This window comes from Amblyomma mixtum, chromosome 5, assembly GCF_055824585.1.
Source record: "Amblyomma mixtum isolate Tamu chromosome 5, ASM5582458v1, whole genome shotgun sequence".
Classification (NCBI taxonomy): domain Eukaryota; kingdom Metazoa; phylum Arthropoda; class Arachnida; order Ixodida; family Ixodidae; genus Amblyomma; species Amblyomma mixtum.
Window position 1 is genome coordinate 168,969,707 of NC_143016.1, and position 16,684 is coordinate 168,986,390.

Below are 16,684 nucleotides of genomic sequence, written 5' to 3' on the forward strand. Positions count from 1 at the left end.
TCACTGCTCTACTCTACGTCACTCTGTGGGGACTTTTGGGGAACACTGCGCTTCAACCGACAGGGAAAATCTCAACTCTTCGTGAAAATCCTTGCTCACTATCCCGAGGTATCCCAAGGTGCATTTCTTGCTCGCTTGTTTATTTTTTTGCCTTGAGCATGGAGACGGACATGTGCGATGGCGTTGCTTCAGCGGTTTGCGACAAGGCGTTCTTCAATACTAGTAATTTAAAAACACCCATCAAGGATATTCATGGGGAAGGACGCAGTTGTTGCTGCGACGCGTCTTTTCTTTTTCTCTTTCCTCTGATCTCTCCTCTATCTGCACGCGGCAGCGGTGGTGGCTCGGCTCCAGCCAGTAGGCAGGCCCATGCAATTTCCTTTTCATCCTTCTCCCAGTCACAACATGTAGTAAGGCACGGCCGTTCTTGTGCGACTTACGTCCGAAGCATTTTGTCGCCCTTCGTGACCTGCGACGGCACCACAACTTCGAGGAAGAGGTGGAGAATCTAGTCTTCGACTCTAATAATAAAGGTAAGAAACGAAGTCTATAACTGTTGCATGCACGCACGCAGTGATCAAAGCAATAAAGGGCCAAAGCGGGATGCAGTCGCGCGCTTAGATTACCGATTGAAAAGTTGCAGTTTATTGACTTTTCGAGTGCGCGCATTTTAAGTTTGTAAACACAAAGCGCGTTCTTTTTTTTATTTACGGGCTTACACTCACCTGGGGAAACTTGCACGTGGTTTTGTGCACGAAAACTTAGCGATGACATGCACGTTTTTAAAGGAACCATGAAGATTTCAATGGGCTTAGTCTAGTGCGACAGATCTCAGAGGTAGCCTTTGCGAGCATTCGAGTGAAATGTGCAACGTAAGGTACTATAACCTTTGAAAGCCATGACTTGTCATAGTCATTTTGCACTTATTTGTAATGTAAGGTATAGTTTGTACAAAGTTTAGGTAGTCATAGTTTTGACTCCTAGTAATTTTGAAGTGTAGCATGACTCAGCACTTTACTAGTAACATAAGGTGTGCAGAGTTTGTACAAAGTTGCGCAGTCATGCCTTGCACTCATGACTCATCATTCTGCAACATAGCATGACTGTGCACTTTAATGCTTTGGCATTCTCGCTGGTAAGCAGTCTTATGTGTGTCTGCAGAATTTTTTTTTGGTGTCCTAGCTCCTCCATAAGCAAAGTGACAAGCAGTGCACTCTCTTTCATATTTAAAGTGGAAAAAAACTGCAGGAAAAAAACTGGTCCTTGGAGCAGACTCGCTGCTACAGGCCTTGCTTATGCTTTGTTGCAGGCACCTGCAATGTCTCGACAGGACACACAACATTGTCGCGGCATGCACCAGCTTAGCAGCGCTGAAGCCATGGCAATCGCAACACGCAGAAGTGTGTAGGAAGAATGCCCAGCATTGTTCTGCCTTTAGAAGTCAACAGCGCTGACCTGAATTTGTGGTCAAAGGACAAGGCCATGTAAAAGGTTGCTGTGCAGGAATGAGTTTTTGCAGGATGTAGTAAAATTGAAATACTTCCATGTAACAGTCCGTGTAATAACTTAACCTGAACTTAATAATTTTCTCCAAAAATTGTTCCCCATGCGCTATAGCAGGAAAAAACAGTAAGCGAATGACTGATAAATTTTTAACAATAAAAAAGCTGGGAAATGCAGTTCTGCACTGCAGTTAAAAGGCTAAAAATGTGAAGCTAAATCTGTGATTGTCATGCGCACTTGGCAGAGGCAGAGCGCCAGTAGTAGTGCGAGAGTACTGCATATGTGCCCACTCCATAGCACATGCATTTTTCATTAGTGTATGTAAAAAGTACAAACTTTAATTTGGCCTTGCTTTTCAAAAAATGAAAGTAGTGTGATACACAAAAAATTGACAGAGAAGTTTTGCCGAAATTTTATAAACATGCAAAAGCAGAATTTCATGAACGTTGCCGTGTCTTGTTACTTTACTGTTGGCTTTCTAAGGATGCCTTATGCCGTTATTCATCTGCTATCATTGTGTACACGTTTTTATCAAAATGGAGCCCACCTTTGTTCACGCCTCAATTTTTAAAAATTTCATATTAGTCATGAGTTGTTGTTGTTGTGTTGGATTTATTGGCGCATAAGCTTTAGTCATGAGTGGTCATGGACATAACATCATATGTTGGCATCGTGTTGTAACTATGTTACAATTCTGCTATGAGGCTGTGGTTGCTATGTCGCCGTTGCTATGCTCTTGGCACAAACCCACATACATCGCAGGATCTTGCTCGGGGTTTACCGTTCGGAATTGTGCTTTCACACTAATAATTAACTAAGACTATGTGGAGTGCTTAGTTATGTTTACAATCTTTCCATTTCAGGATTTTGCGCCTGGAAAGACAGAGAAGAAAGCAAAACTTGCTGCCATTTTACAGCTTCTACAGGAAAGAAGGAATGTGCACCAAGGGTTTTTAAACGCTACCTGCACTGCCACCGTTCCGGCTCGTACGAAGAGCTTCCTATAGAACAGCGCCAAAGGCAGGAAAAGGGGCAAGGAAGCTGCAAAATCGGCAAACACTGCTTTGCTACTCTAGAGGTCATGGAGAAAGAGGGCAAGGTATATGTAGTGTTTCAAAAGAAACACTACGGACACTTCAATGAGGCCTGCCACCAAAGGCTGTCCCAGGATGATGCCAGAGTGCTTGCAGGTTAGCCACTCCTCTTGTACAAAGCATTTGTGCATGCTGTGTTGATTGTACCGGAATGTGAAAACGTTTAGAAGCTACACTCCACCAACCTTTCATAAATGGGAGACGAAAGTGCAATAGAAATGTATTTTAGGGGGAAGATATTGCTCATTAACTCGAGTGATCATTTCAATGATTTGTATTATTCTGCGATGCATCTATGGTACAAAAGAGGTGGGACAACACGAAAATGCCTATTGTAAAGTGGGAGAAGGCATGTCCCACAAAACGAGGGGGCGGAAGAAGTTATAGTAAGGCACAGCTTAAGAACCCAGCGCAGTGATGGAACTGGCAACTGGCTTCTTGTAGCAGCTTTTGTAGCAGAAGAAATCGCAGTTTGTAGCAGCAATTTTAAGTTTTGTAGCAGGAAAAATGGCATTTTGTAGCAGAATTCGAGCTTTTGTAGCACAAAAAAAGAAAGCTTCGTACCAAAATTTCATGCCAAAAAACGTTGTTTTAAATAAAGAAGCTTTGTTGTATTTCTGGAACAGGCATTTGCTCAGACGTTTTTAGCAACCACAGCCATGCAAGAGCAAGCTTCAATCCCAAATGCAGCTTAAAGTGCTTGGTTCCTTAAATATAGCCGAAAATAAACAAAACAGGAGGTTCTCCTAAAAACACTGCCGTTTTTATTCAGAACAGCGACATAACGAGATGCTCAACAGAACTATAGAAAATGATACCGTTCATAAAACAAACTTTCAGGTACTATTTCTTCCCTTTTCTTGATCACTCCAGCTTAGACAGTGCCGCTGCGAGCTTTTCCTGTCCATTCTTCAGAAGGGCTTGTCCACTCTCAACGACTGCAAAATGTTTAGACTTGACACCTTTTGTGAAAAGCAGCTCAGCATTGGTGATCATATTCCTGGCCAGTCTGATCTCTCCTTGTACCTTCTTTTCATTCTGACCTCTCTTCTGGGTGTCTTTGTCCTGTACATCACAGTCTTGTTTCGCTTGTTTTGCACGGGTCTCTTCTCCTGCATCCGCCTCCAACCGTTGCAGCTGACGCTTCCGCGACCCTTTCACCGCTCTGATTAATCCTTGTGTCACAGGAATGGCAGCTGGATTTTCTGCCCGATATAAGTTAGTCATAAGTTTTGTTGCCTTTCAGCTTTGACAAAGACATCGAAGACGTGAAGTGTCCATTCACACAGGCAGTGCGCTGACAGTGGTCCCTTTGTTCACCTTCGGTTGTGTTCGGTTGCAAAGCAGCGATGGCGATGTGGCTGCCGGCAGATGCGTTGCCGGAAGTGTTGCCGGCAGACATCAGTTTTGTTTTCACGGAAATGAGTTTCGGTTTCGTTCTCGGCAGAGTTATTGGAGTTATTCAGAGATATTTCAGCGCAGGCGTGGCGCAAAAGTAGGCAAAAAACCGATTTTGTAGCAGCATGTAGCAGGATTTCCCATTTGGCGCAGTTTGGCGCAATTGGCGCAGCAGTTCCACCACTGCCCAGCGGCCAATGCCCCTCAAAGGAAGCCTGCCATCCAATGGCGTCGACCGATTCTCATGATGTCATGGTTAATCCTAGGGGGTAGCATTGCAGGAGGGTGGCAGGTGAAAGGGGATTAGTTATGGCTTTAACTGGATTAACTGATGAAAATCAGCTGACGCCATTGACTGGGGGGTCTTCTTTAAGGGCCATCTGCCACTTCGTTCTCGAGTTGTATCTGACTGTAGTGCAATTCACTTGAGCCTACTTGTTCGCATCAAAGGGTGAAAAACAATTGATCCACGGCACATCGCATGCACAGCACAGTCTGTACGAACTTCATGCCGTTTAGTTTAGAAATGCTTTGTGGAAGGGGTCCAGTCTTTCGAACTGAACATAATTAGGAATGTCATCTAGCACTGAACTACTCCAATGTCTGTTCTTTTGTTTTTCTGCTGGTTTCATTGACTATCCTAGGTCTGTCGCTCAATTGGCTGACGTTGAAACTTCATCCGTAAGAAGTCGGCTTGAGCTCCATGAAACGTGTCTTGAATGACTGACAGTTGCACTTGATGCTAGCCTCTTTTTTTTGGCTGCCTGTCAAAAGCGTAGGCATTTTGTTGCTGATCAATGCAACGCCACCAGTCTAATGGTTGTATAAGGGCCATGTTTTTTCTCATAAGATAGATCGTCTGCAGTGAACTTTCATTAATTAGAATTATTTGGCTGTTTTGGCACTTCATCAGTAATGCTCACAGGAACGGCTGTGGTTTGAGTGTTCAGCTACTAAGCTGGAGTACCCGGGTTAGAACCCGGCTGCGGCAGCTGAGTTTCGATGGAGGCAAGAGGTGCCCACGTGCTGCGCAGTGTCAGTGCCCAAAGATCCCCAGGTGGTCGAAATTATTACGGAGCCCTCCACTACAGCACCTCTTTCTCTCTTGCTTCTTTCACTCCTTCTTTCCTTCATGGCATGGTTGAGGCAGTTACTGCACCATTTCCTTTCCTGAAAAACCACTAATATAAAACACAAGCCTGCACAAGAGTTGAAATCGCAAAAAAAAAAACGAACAAGCAGCATTTATATTTCAGTTTATGTATGACTGGCATGCCCTCCAATTGTCTCTGACTTAGCAGCAGTCATTTAGGTGTTGAAACTGAAACAGCATGAGAAAAATATTCACTTAGAAATTATTCACCTGGCTTAAGTGAATTCTACATTGTGACTCGTGTACACTATTGTCTTGTGCAAAAGTCCAAAGAAACAAAGATCGCGTTCAAAAATTTGGTGTCCCTACTCCTTTAACGGTTGCTGTCAGGCGAATTGGTGCATTTTTTGAATATGCAGAATGAAATGGGATAGGATGAGAAGCACACGTCCTTATTCTTTTCTTGTCCACATTTTCAGTGCTGTTATATTCTGCATTTATAACACGCTGTATATAACTTCCCTGTTTTGCATTGCAGTATGCAAGTTTAAACACTCAAGCTCATAAAAATAAAGTCCATCTGCCTTTGAAACAACCATTTTGTCGTGTGCTTTGCAGTGCCACAAAAGTGAAATGAAAGTAAGATGAACTGTGTGTCACCTGTGAAAAGGAACAAAGTGCAAGACGAAGGAATCCGACCAGAAGTATTTGTCACTTTATTACATGGTTGTAGGCAGATGAACCACCAGAGATGTTAACAGTTTTTTTCTGTACCATTTTCAGGCCGGTTAGCAGAAGGAGTGCCAGAAAAAACCATTGTGCACAACATCCGAGCAGGTACAAGTGGATCAAGCCCACGGATGCAACTTGTGACCACTAAGGACCTCCGTAACATTGCAGATAAGTTTAGGATTGGCAAAACAGAGCAGAGAGATGCAGACAATTTTAAGAGTGTTGAATTATGGGTCGAAGAAAGGAGGGAAGAAAATGAGTCGCCACTGTTGTATTACAGGAAGAAGGGTGACCCCAACAGTCATGATGGTGACTTTGAGCGAGCATTAATGACGTTCCCACAACGAGAGCTCCTTTATGAATTGGGGGCAGCGAAACTGTGCATTGACTCCACCCATGGCATAAATAAGTACTAATTCCAACTGACAACCCTGCTTACAATTTCTCAAGATGCCTTTGGTATCCCGTGTGCCTACTTGATTTCAAAAATGGTGAACACGGGCACTGTGGTGAGGTTTTTCGAGGCCATCAAAGAAAAAACACAATACCATGTCAGGCATTTATGTCTGATGATGCCCCTGTTTATGGCAGTGCATGGGAGCAGGTTAAGGGTCCCTTGAGGAGTCGACTGCTTTGCAGCTGGCAGGTGCTACACAACTGGAGCACGCACCTGAATACAGTCACAAACAAGGACTGCAGGAGTACAACAAGGGACATGCTGCACACTCTGATGAAGTGGACAGATGAGACTGACTCTCAACAGTTGCTCCCTGCACTTCTTGGTATCCACTCCAAAGAGCATCAGCTTAATTGCCTTTGGCTTCGTCAGAAATTTTGAGAAAACATACGCAATGAGGGCATGTCAGTGGGCTTACTGCTATAGGCAGTACATTGGATTAACAAAAAATAATCACTTGGAGTCAATGCACAAGGCACTGAAGTACTCTCACTTTGGTGGCTAGGTAAATGGGTGATTGAATACATTAATCAAAGTACTCTTCAATTTCACATCCGAAAAACTTTACAACAGGTGTCAAAGGAGGAGCAGACCACCGCAAATCTGCCCTATTTAGGAAGCGTAAAGTGGGGATTGAGCTTTCTAAGTCCAGTACTGAGAGAGTGGGAGATGGCCAGTGGCATGTAAAGTCACAAAGTTTGGTGAACTTCAAGCACACAGTGGAAAGAACTAGCAAATCGTGCAGTGGCTGCGAGCTTCATAGTGAGCAGTGCGAGGCTTGCCACAACATGTACACATGTACGTGTTGACCATGCAACGCATGTGCACATGTGCAAGCACATGCATGCTGTTGCTATAATGGAGTTACACTCGTGCCAGATGCACAGCAGCCAGAAAGTAGCATCTGACTGTGCTGGCGTTTGTAGGCCCTGCCAGCTGAAGATGGCAGATTTCAGGTGAGGGATTAGGATTATGTTATGAGCTAGTTGGCAGGCTATTCTGACAAAGTGCTTTAGCATAGCAAGCTCAAGACACAGCAGGGAAGAGGAGTGCCATTTGCTAATTTTCTTGAAGCCCACATGGTCATGAGAAAGGTGCGCCATCATATCCCATATCAAGCAGCACCATTGAGGGTGCACTACAGGCCTCTGGTATTTCTTTTCTAGTCATTTCTTTTTCCCGAAACTTTCCTCCTAGGAATGGAGAACTCATCCCGCCACGGCGCCTCAGTGGCTCTGGCATTCCTAGACTGCTTACCCGAAGGCTGTGGGTTTGATCCAGCCATGGCGGCCACATTTCAGTGGAGGCAAAATACAAAGATGGCCATGTGCTGTGCAAAGTCAGCGTGCATTAAAGGGCCCCAGGTGGTGTAAATTAATCCAGAGACCTCCATTATGGTATCCCTCATAGCCCATGTGTCGCTCCCGAATGTTAAACCCGACAATTAAGAAATTGAGATATTTCAGGCCCCTCATTCCCTACTCAGAATCTGCTTGTGTGAGTACGCCCTCTCTGGCACTGCTCAACAGAGAACTTCTGACAATTGGCAAACATTTTTCATCTTTGGGAAATTAGTGCACTCATTTTCTTGTTCATACCTGCCTTGCATTCACTATAATTTTATTTCTTCGTCATCCCTGCTTGATTTCATTTTGCCTGCATGTGATGCACTCAGAGAGGCATGCGCTCTTCAATAAAATTAGTATGAAGTGTCGCTCCATGCTGCATTCCTCTTTGTTGCGTCGTGCTGTCACAGTGCACCGCCCTTTTAGGACATCTTGAGAAAAACAGCGCTTGCAGACAAAGGACCAGAACAAGAAGGACACACACAAAAAAAACAGCGCAGTTGTGTGTCCTTCTTGTTTCCTTTGTCTGCAAACGCTGTTTTTCTCAAGATGTACCCCAACCAACTCGCCCAGCAACACACCTTGCCTTTCAGGACAGTTGACAATATGTGGTTCTACAGTTCTGCAATGCATATGAGAAAAAGTATTCTTGACAAAAGGCTAAGCCGTAGCTGTCATCTTGCACACTGAAAGCTGCAGCGCAAACTACTATTCATCTTATTTTGCAAAGAGAATACTGCTGCAACAGAAAAACAGTATTACTCATTTTTCAGAGCATTGCTGGTGCAATTTGTGACACGAACTTATATTGCCATGGTAGAAACAGCCGTGAATAGCCTTCCCTCACATGATAAAGCACTTCATAAATGAACTTGCTTGGCTCTTACACAGTGTCTCTCCACCAGCCTTCCAAGCAATGAGCCTTCTGTTGTGTGATGGGAACACTGTGCCAATTTTGTTGCCTAGAAATTCTAAAATGCCCCTATTTGTCGAGAAGGCAGCTTAGATGAAACATATAGTGCCCAGTTAATGTCATTTCCTTTTTACTCATTAATGAAAAATGCTTCAAAACCCAACTGCAATGAAATTATAATTTGGCTAGAATGCCTGTTAATGTGCTGGGTGTGTCATAAAACTAATTGCAACAAAGTTTCATACTTCTCAGAAAACTGACTCTGTTGCTACAAGTGTTTAAAAAGCTGTGTAGTAGACAACGTGGCATGTCCATATAGGCAGATACGGATACCCGAGTGCCATACGGCCTCATGTCTGGCCCATTGGGAATGAACAGATTAAGGACAGTGTAGAGTGAAAGGCTAGGGGCTAAAATGTGGCTTGGCAGTCATGGGTATGGTGCTGTGGCAAAGTTCTTAGGAATTTGTTTCAATCCTGCAGATGCTGATTTCTGTTTCCATTCCAGGTTTCTGTACACCATATTTACTTAAATAATGGATGCATTTGCATAATAAATGCTTTCCCTACATCAATCATCAAAATCTGGGGAAAGTTCAACTGACCACACCATGGTTTACACCATGTAATAAATGCACCAAACTTACCATTCTAATTTTTTCCCACAAGAAACTGCATCCATGATGCAAGTAACTGCGGTATTACAGGTTACAGAATGAAGCACTGTCAGCCGTATTATGTGGCCGCAAGACTGCCTGGCGCCATGTGAAGAGGAATGCTCCCAAGGCTCATCACATCACATTTACTCCAGTATCCAGATATGGCACCCATTTCATCCTGCACGTCACATTCACCTCGGGCTGGTGATAGCCTGCCAGCTAGATTAAGAATGTCGCAAATAAAATGTCTACCTAACTGAAAACTGCGGTTGTATATATCGGAGATTTCTGACTTGTGGCAGTCTACCTGGACAGGTTATGGTAATGCAAGGCAGCCCATTATGCACAGCATATGAGTGCATAGGCGCCACAACTTCGCATTTTTTCTAAGGGTTCATGTTTTGCACTATTGGGTGTGACCCGACCCATCTCTCCACAATCCTCGCGTAATTAATAATAAAGTGCTCCTAATCCTTTTTTGACAGCCAAAATGTATTTTCCTAGGCATATTGGCAATCTGCAATTTGTATTTCTCCACAGATTTGGTACTTCTGAGAAGTTGGACGGTCATTTTTATAAATGATATATTTTTAATAAGCTAGCAGATACTATTCTTGATTTAAACATTTGCAGGCATATATACGCTGCCATTGTTTGCCTTGATAAATACCGTGTCCATTGTGTAATCATAGTACAAACACGTTAATTGATTCTAAAGGATGTTAATGCTGCTTAATTACGCCGTACAAGCCCAGCTGTGGCTTTGGAAAGCTGCCCTTCCTTGGACTCTGACATTAAATACAACTTGTACGTGGGAAAGACTAATCTTACTGTGAGTGTAACGACAAAATTAAACAAATTCCATTAGACGCTGGTATGATCCCGGCTGCGGCAGTTGTATTCCGATGGTGACACACTACAGGCCCAGATGCTGTGCGATGTCGGAGCACGTTAAGGGCCACTGTTGGTCGAAATTACTGGATCCTTCCACTGTGGCGCCCCTCATAGCCTGAGTCGCTTTGGGACGTTAAACCCCATAAGCCAAAGTTAGCATTATGTTCCTGCCGGACCGAGCAGCCACTGACAGGGTAAGACTGTACGAATGGGTACCATCAATCACTACGTGACACCTCCACTCCACTCACCCGATGAAATCCCATCCATCAGTGACACATCCACTCTCTCCACCCTTCGACTCAGATTTTCAACCGCTTGCCAACCGCCTCCTCCCGCCCTCTCTTCTTCCCTCTTCCCTGCAATTTCGTGAAGGTGGATTTCACTCCCTCCACTCTGTCACCTGAGGCTTCAGACCGACGGATTATTCCAACATAGGGGGTTCTGATGCTGATGCACTAAAATGATATTTTTGAAAGGCAGCTACAGTTTGTTACATGTTAAGGAGAAGGGTACTCGCTGCACCATGCAAAATGCGAGATCATTCCCTGGTGTGCACACACTGCATCACAAGGAAGTACATTTGGCACCTAAATTTAAATGTGCAGTATAGCGAGCAGTTAGCACCAGGTGCTGTACACAGACACGAGCACAAAATGAACACGCTTATTACCAGGCCCTCTCTGTGCACTCTCCCTATACATAGTGCGAAGACTGCTTTTGAAGCTAAGGTTGGCCACATTACAAAGAAATAAAGACAGCATGAACATGAGAACCGGACACGCAGCACTGACAGAAATCTCGATAGTCGGTGCTGTGTGTCTGGTTCCCGTGTCGTCCCTTTCTGTTCGGCGACCAACCTTAACTAGAACAAACAACTTGCCCGAACCCTTGCTTTTGAAGCATTGCACATTGCATGCAGTAAGTAGCACACAGTACAATGCACAGACTGAGCCATGTGTGTTATTGTATCAGCAGTAAACCACGTGCAAAAAAAAAAGAAAAGACAGCCAATAACTACAGTCGGTAAAGCGAAATTTGAGCGCAGCTCTTCACATGTTTTAGTTTTGCAGTATGCTGAAGTAAAGAATTCCAGAGAGCCACCTGCCCCGGCGAGAGGCAGTGATAGGTGACATTTCGCCCTGAGCACTTGGCTATCACATACTTTGTACACAAGTTCTGTCCCGCCTCATACGAACACCAAAACACTTTCTTGAATATCTTTTTCAATGAAGGCAAATACACTGGCTTACACAAACATCGAAATTACTTGCTATTACATCTTAATAAAGTGTTCAGTGTCACACTATTACGATGCTATATATCAATTTATGCATGCCAGCACATCATCTCTGGCTGACAAAGATCTGACAAATCTTGCTTTTTGACAGTATGTGGGCACAGAGTCATTGATTGCACAGACCAAATATGACTATACCAGCAGAACGAGAACTCGGAGGATTACCTTAGAACTCATGTGCCTTTGAAAACATGCAGTGAACATGGAAACAATTTTATTTTTAAGGTGCGCCGCCCAGCGTATGCACATGCGTTCAGTGCACTCTCTGCGCCATGAAGGACGACTCGGTCCCAAGAGCAGAAGTACACACTGCCAGTGCATTCCAGAACACTCAATTCAGATAGGTACAACATGAGACGTAAGCAACGTATCTAGCGTTCGCACCGTGCAGCTTTATTGCAGCTTTATTGCTTCGCTCTGTCCCGAGCATATTTCAGTCCACTGAGGTGGTTGCGAGCCACAGGTGGGTTAGTCTTGCGATTATTCTGCCGGCAATTGATTCTCTCTGTGATCTAGCAGATCTACGCCACCTCGCACCCACAACAGTCGTCAACTGGTACTGTCGCCATTTGGTGTCCAGATCTGCGTGTGTCTTGAAGGATCGAAGGCGGGCTGGAAACGACATGCTGCAATGTTCTCCAACCCTTGCATCATGAGAAAGTCAATGCGACGACATATCACAGCCCACGCACTGCATCGTGATGATTATAACAAGAGTTATATGCACAGATATTTTCCAGAATGAGCTGGAAACACCCAGATCAGGGACGCCAGTACTGGACGGCGCGGGCTTGCGTCCTGCTCACTCACCTTTAGGGACGCATGGGCGGTAAACACGCATTCCATAGGCGGTCTACTGGTCACAAACAAAAAAGGGGCAAATTTAAAGAACTACACACGCCACAAAGACGAGACACCGACGAATACTTCACTCGCAACAGCCGCCGACCGCGATTCAAACGTACGTAAACAACCGCCATGTTGTTTTTTTTCTTCTTTGCTAACTGACTGTAGGGGGCGCTGTAAGAGCGCTAGCATCATCATCATCGCGCGCTCCCTCAAAGAAAATTAAATACAAATAGCCGACACCAGCAATAAACTAGAAAAAAAAAAGCATTAAACGTTAAAAATTGCAACATAAATAAGAAAGTCATTTATGCAGTTGACGAAAATCAACACACTCATTCAAAGGAAACGCCAATAAAATTGATTCATACAAATAAAACAAAAATATAAATATGCATGTTTTCTTTTCCTTGGTTTTGACTAAAGCTAGGACGTGCGACTATTTTTTGGCAGTTTTTTAAATCGGGTCGCCCAGTGCGACCATAAGAAAATTAAGGCAACAAAACTGAAAACGTAACAGGGGCACTTAAGGGTCAACATTGCATCGTCAATAATATGTACGCTTTCTCTCTTGCTGCTCATCCCAAGCTTGAATGCATGTCAATTTGCTGTTTCAAAGCAGAACGGTCTTCTATCATTGTAGCGGATTGAACCGAACCAAATGTACTGTCATGAACAAAGCGGTCACATAACTTTCACTTATGCAGCTCAAACTCACATTATTTATTATTTGAGTTTAGTTTTAATGACATGAAAGAACCACAAGTACCATTATAAATGGTATTTTTCATCAGAGCACTTCGGATAGACTAGAAGCCTTACTCCCAACAGTGTACAATAAAGCCATTCACACAAATCATGTTGGCAGCAATGTTGAAACTGTGTGCGTCCACCTTACTTGAAACTGCAACGGATGCAAGACAGACAAAATTTTACCATTCAAAATCATAATGTGCCGAGATATTGCTGCAATCTTGAACGTAACCACGCTTGCCATTACAATCAAAATGACTCAACAGCACATGCAAACATGACAATCTTTTTTTCACAGACATTTTGACACTACATTTAGTTCACTATTTATGCAACTTCCGTTTATTTGCACGATGGACACGAATATTCACATGCACGCCAGTCTTAGCATGAGTGCCATGCATACGTAATTGTCGATATGCACCCCGTCACACATTGTGCATTTACACATAAAAATACTCATGAAAACTCAACAAGTGCTCAGCAATTACTGCAGCTTAAATGGTCAAGCACACAGAACACGTCAAAGTTATGGTATGGTATAGAATATGGGGTTTAACGTCCGAAGGCAACATGGGTTATGAGGAACGCCATAGTGCAGCGCTACGGATTAATTTTGACCACATGGGGCTCTTTATCGAGCACTGATGTCACTCAGTACACAGGCGCCTAGCATTTCGCCTCCACTGATAGGCAGCTGGCGCAACTGGGATCGAACCCGTCCTTGGGAACAGCAACGGGCACCCTAACCACTCAGCCATTGCAGAGGGGCAACGGCTGACCACATTATAAGCAACCAAAAGTCCAGGTCTCTGCTTTATGTCTTACATGTTGCCTAGGTATCGTCTACTTTTACTAAATCTGCAATCTAAAAATTAACAATAGACAACTTCCCCACTCCATCTAAATTACTATAATTGTCCCATGCCCTTCTTGGTTTGCTACACACTTAAGCTTATAATTTTCGGCTAGTTTTATCAAGGTGTCATACAAGTGTAACAGCTGCCACAGTATGAATTGTGGATTCTAAGAGAAAAAAGAACTCACAAATTTTGCACTACTTTGAACAAAAATATTCAGCCAATATATGCACAACAGGCATACACCAATAACATTTCTACCGCAAAACCGTGAACCCACCGTACCGAGGGCCAGTAATAGAAAATCACTGGCCGCCGCGGTGCCTCAGAGGTTATGGTGCTTGGCTGTTGACCCGAAAGACCTGGGTTCGATCCAGGCTGTGGCAGTCGCATTTCGATGGAGGCAAAATTCTATAGACCCCTACAAAAATTTTATTAGTCACCCCTTGTCATGCTAATATGCAGGTACCAATTATTTCTGTAACGTACCTCTTATCATTTCTGTAATACCCGTTACTAGGTCTTCAAGAAAATAATAAACTGAAATGTAGCAAAGAGCTGATGGTTGTCTTTTCATAGAACATTCTTCACAGCAGCTCTGCTTCTGAAAGGAGCACCTCATTCTTTGTGGACTCAACTAGTTTTCTTCTATTTTAATCACCATGAGGTCAGTTACTCCAGTAACACTCTGACTCCTGATATGCTACACTCTAGTGAGCCAGTTTCACAACTCTCATAAAAGAATGATGAACTCAAAGGTCTGCCACAAGCATGTCATGGGCTACATCTTTAATGGAGTAGAGAAACCAAATTTTTGGATGCGCATTTCTCTTTACACTGATGCACTAGGCAATGCTGTACACAAGCCACCATGTGGATTTTAACTTTGTCAGCTAAATAATTTACAATTGAATTTTTTTTCTCGTGTCATCTGGTTTCGGTTTTTAACAGCCGAATGACTGCTCTGAAGTCAGATACATGTTCAGGTCACATGAGGCATGCAAAAAGAGATATAATCGCTGCCTGTTCACTTTATGTGACTCCAACTCTTAGACAGGTTTGTGTACGAGTTGATGCAAATAACAATGAACAAAGCTGCAACAATACTGCTGTCTTTGTATGCCTCACATGACCTGAACACATCCCTGACATCACAGTCGTCGTTCGGTTGTTTAAGCTAAAGCAGTGCGAGAGAAAAAATGCAATTATAAATATATTGCCTCTTGTCGCAATCCATGCAGCTGTCTAGTCTTTCTAAAGTACTGCGCATCATTCTAACCGAAAGAAACAACTAAAATTTTGTTGTCTCTACTCCTTTAATACCTACTGGGCCTTGACAATATAAAAAGCACCTAAACATATCAGCGAACTGAGCTGCCAACCTTCAAAAATGTATCCACAAGCTCTTTTCACATTGTGCTTTTAAATATGTTGCCTCGTACTCGTGATATACATATGTTCTGACTGTGCACATTACAAAAACAGTAATTCAGGAACCAGCAGACCCACCCATTCAGCAGCATGGCAAGCGAAGAATGAAAATTAGAATGCAGCTAGAAAGAAAAGGCACACAGCTTTTTCAGACCTTCTAATTTGAATACCTCAAACTTATGTGGCCAACTGTAAATGTTTCCTTACTGAAATCTTACACTCCTTTAGACGTTTGCCATAAAGCAGAGAAAAATTTGTCAACATGCTTCCCTCTAAAAGGAACAACCAAATATAAGTAGACAAGCCATGTTTACATTTCATGCATTTTTAAGCTCTTCACTGTATGCAGAGAAGCATGTCACATGCATGGCGTGTTGATGTTTGGTTTATGCTGCTTCTTCACTTTATATTGAAAGGTCATGGCTACTCTTTTTTTTTTGTGTGTGTCCATTGCCCCACAGAGCTACCATCTATGGAGCAAGCTTATTTGCATTTAAAGGTCGCTTGCCTAGTCACTGCTGACTCCACACAAAACAGATTTTCCCCTCAAAACTGGCAACGTGCAGTAAAAGCAGGCGTGCAATTAATGTGACACCTCATACACTTCATAATGATGCAGTGGCCTACAAGGCCAAGCCAGCATGCTATTCATGTATGCGCACAAATTATATTCACTTATACAATGCTAATGTCAAAAAGAAACCCTTCTAGCTACAAATGCTAGCACAAAGTTAACGCAGCGCATTACGGCATGCATGGCATCCAACGTCCCTGTACAACATACTTTTACTAATAAGGCTGAAACAGTGCACCTGCACAAGGATGAAGGAAGATATGAGACAAAACGCAGCATCTTCCTTATGCAGGTGTGCTGTTTTTGCCTTATTATGTCATACCAACTTGCCCATCAGTCTGTGTTTTCACTAACTGGTGCAGCAGAAAAAACAGCTAGCTGTGAAATTTGGAATGCATTCATGGCGTCTAGAAATTGAAGCTCAGAAAATGTAACACACAGAAAGTGCAAGAAACTGATCATCCCGAGTGTTTACGTTTCTCTCTGTGTTGTGTTTTACTTACACCGCAATAACCCAACATCGTTCCCAAACAAACCCGAGGGCCACACTGGCTACGCGGATGCTGAAAGCCTAAGTCAAGCCTCCCACTTCATCACAAACCATTACAGAAATGACAGAGCAAGCAAAACAAGCTTCGGCCTTGTCTGGCTTTATTCCAATGCTGAACGTTACAAGAAATACACCAAGAACCACACGTTCTACTTAATGAGTATAAAAACACTTCACCAAATAGATAAAAGAAAAGCAGCTTTCTACATATTCAAAGGTTCGGTGGTGTGACCATACTACGACATTCGCTAAACGCCTATCAGCGAAGAAAGAGGCGTACGG

General features: G+C 43.4%; 2 long non-coding RNA genes across 2 annotated transcripts; both read left to right on the top strand.

The window, feature by feature from the left end:
* Positions 1–8: 8 nt before the first annotated feature.
* LOC149344635 (uncharacterized) lies at positions 9–8,122 on the top strand. Its single transcript, XR_016283210.1, has 3 exons — positions 9–533; positions 2,367–2,693; positions 5,872–8,122. It is a non-coding gene; the product is annotated as an uncharacterized LOC149344635 (long non-coding RNA).
* Positions 8,123–8,163: 41 nt separating this feature from the next.
* Positions 8,164–9,457, top strand: LOC149344636 (uncharacterized). Its single transcript, XR_016283211.1, has 2 exons — positions 8,164–9,160; positions 9,243–9,457. It is a non-coding gene; the product is annotated as an uncharacterized LOC149344636 (long non-coding RNA).
* The last annotated feature ends 7,227 nt before the right edge of the window (positions 9,458–16,684 follow it).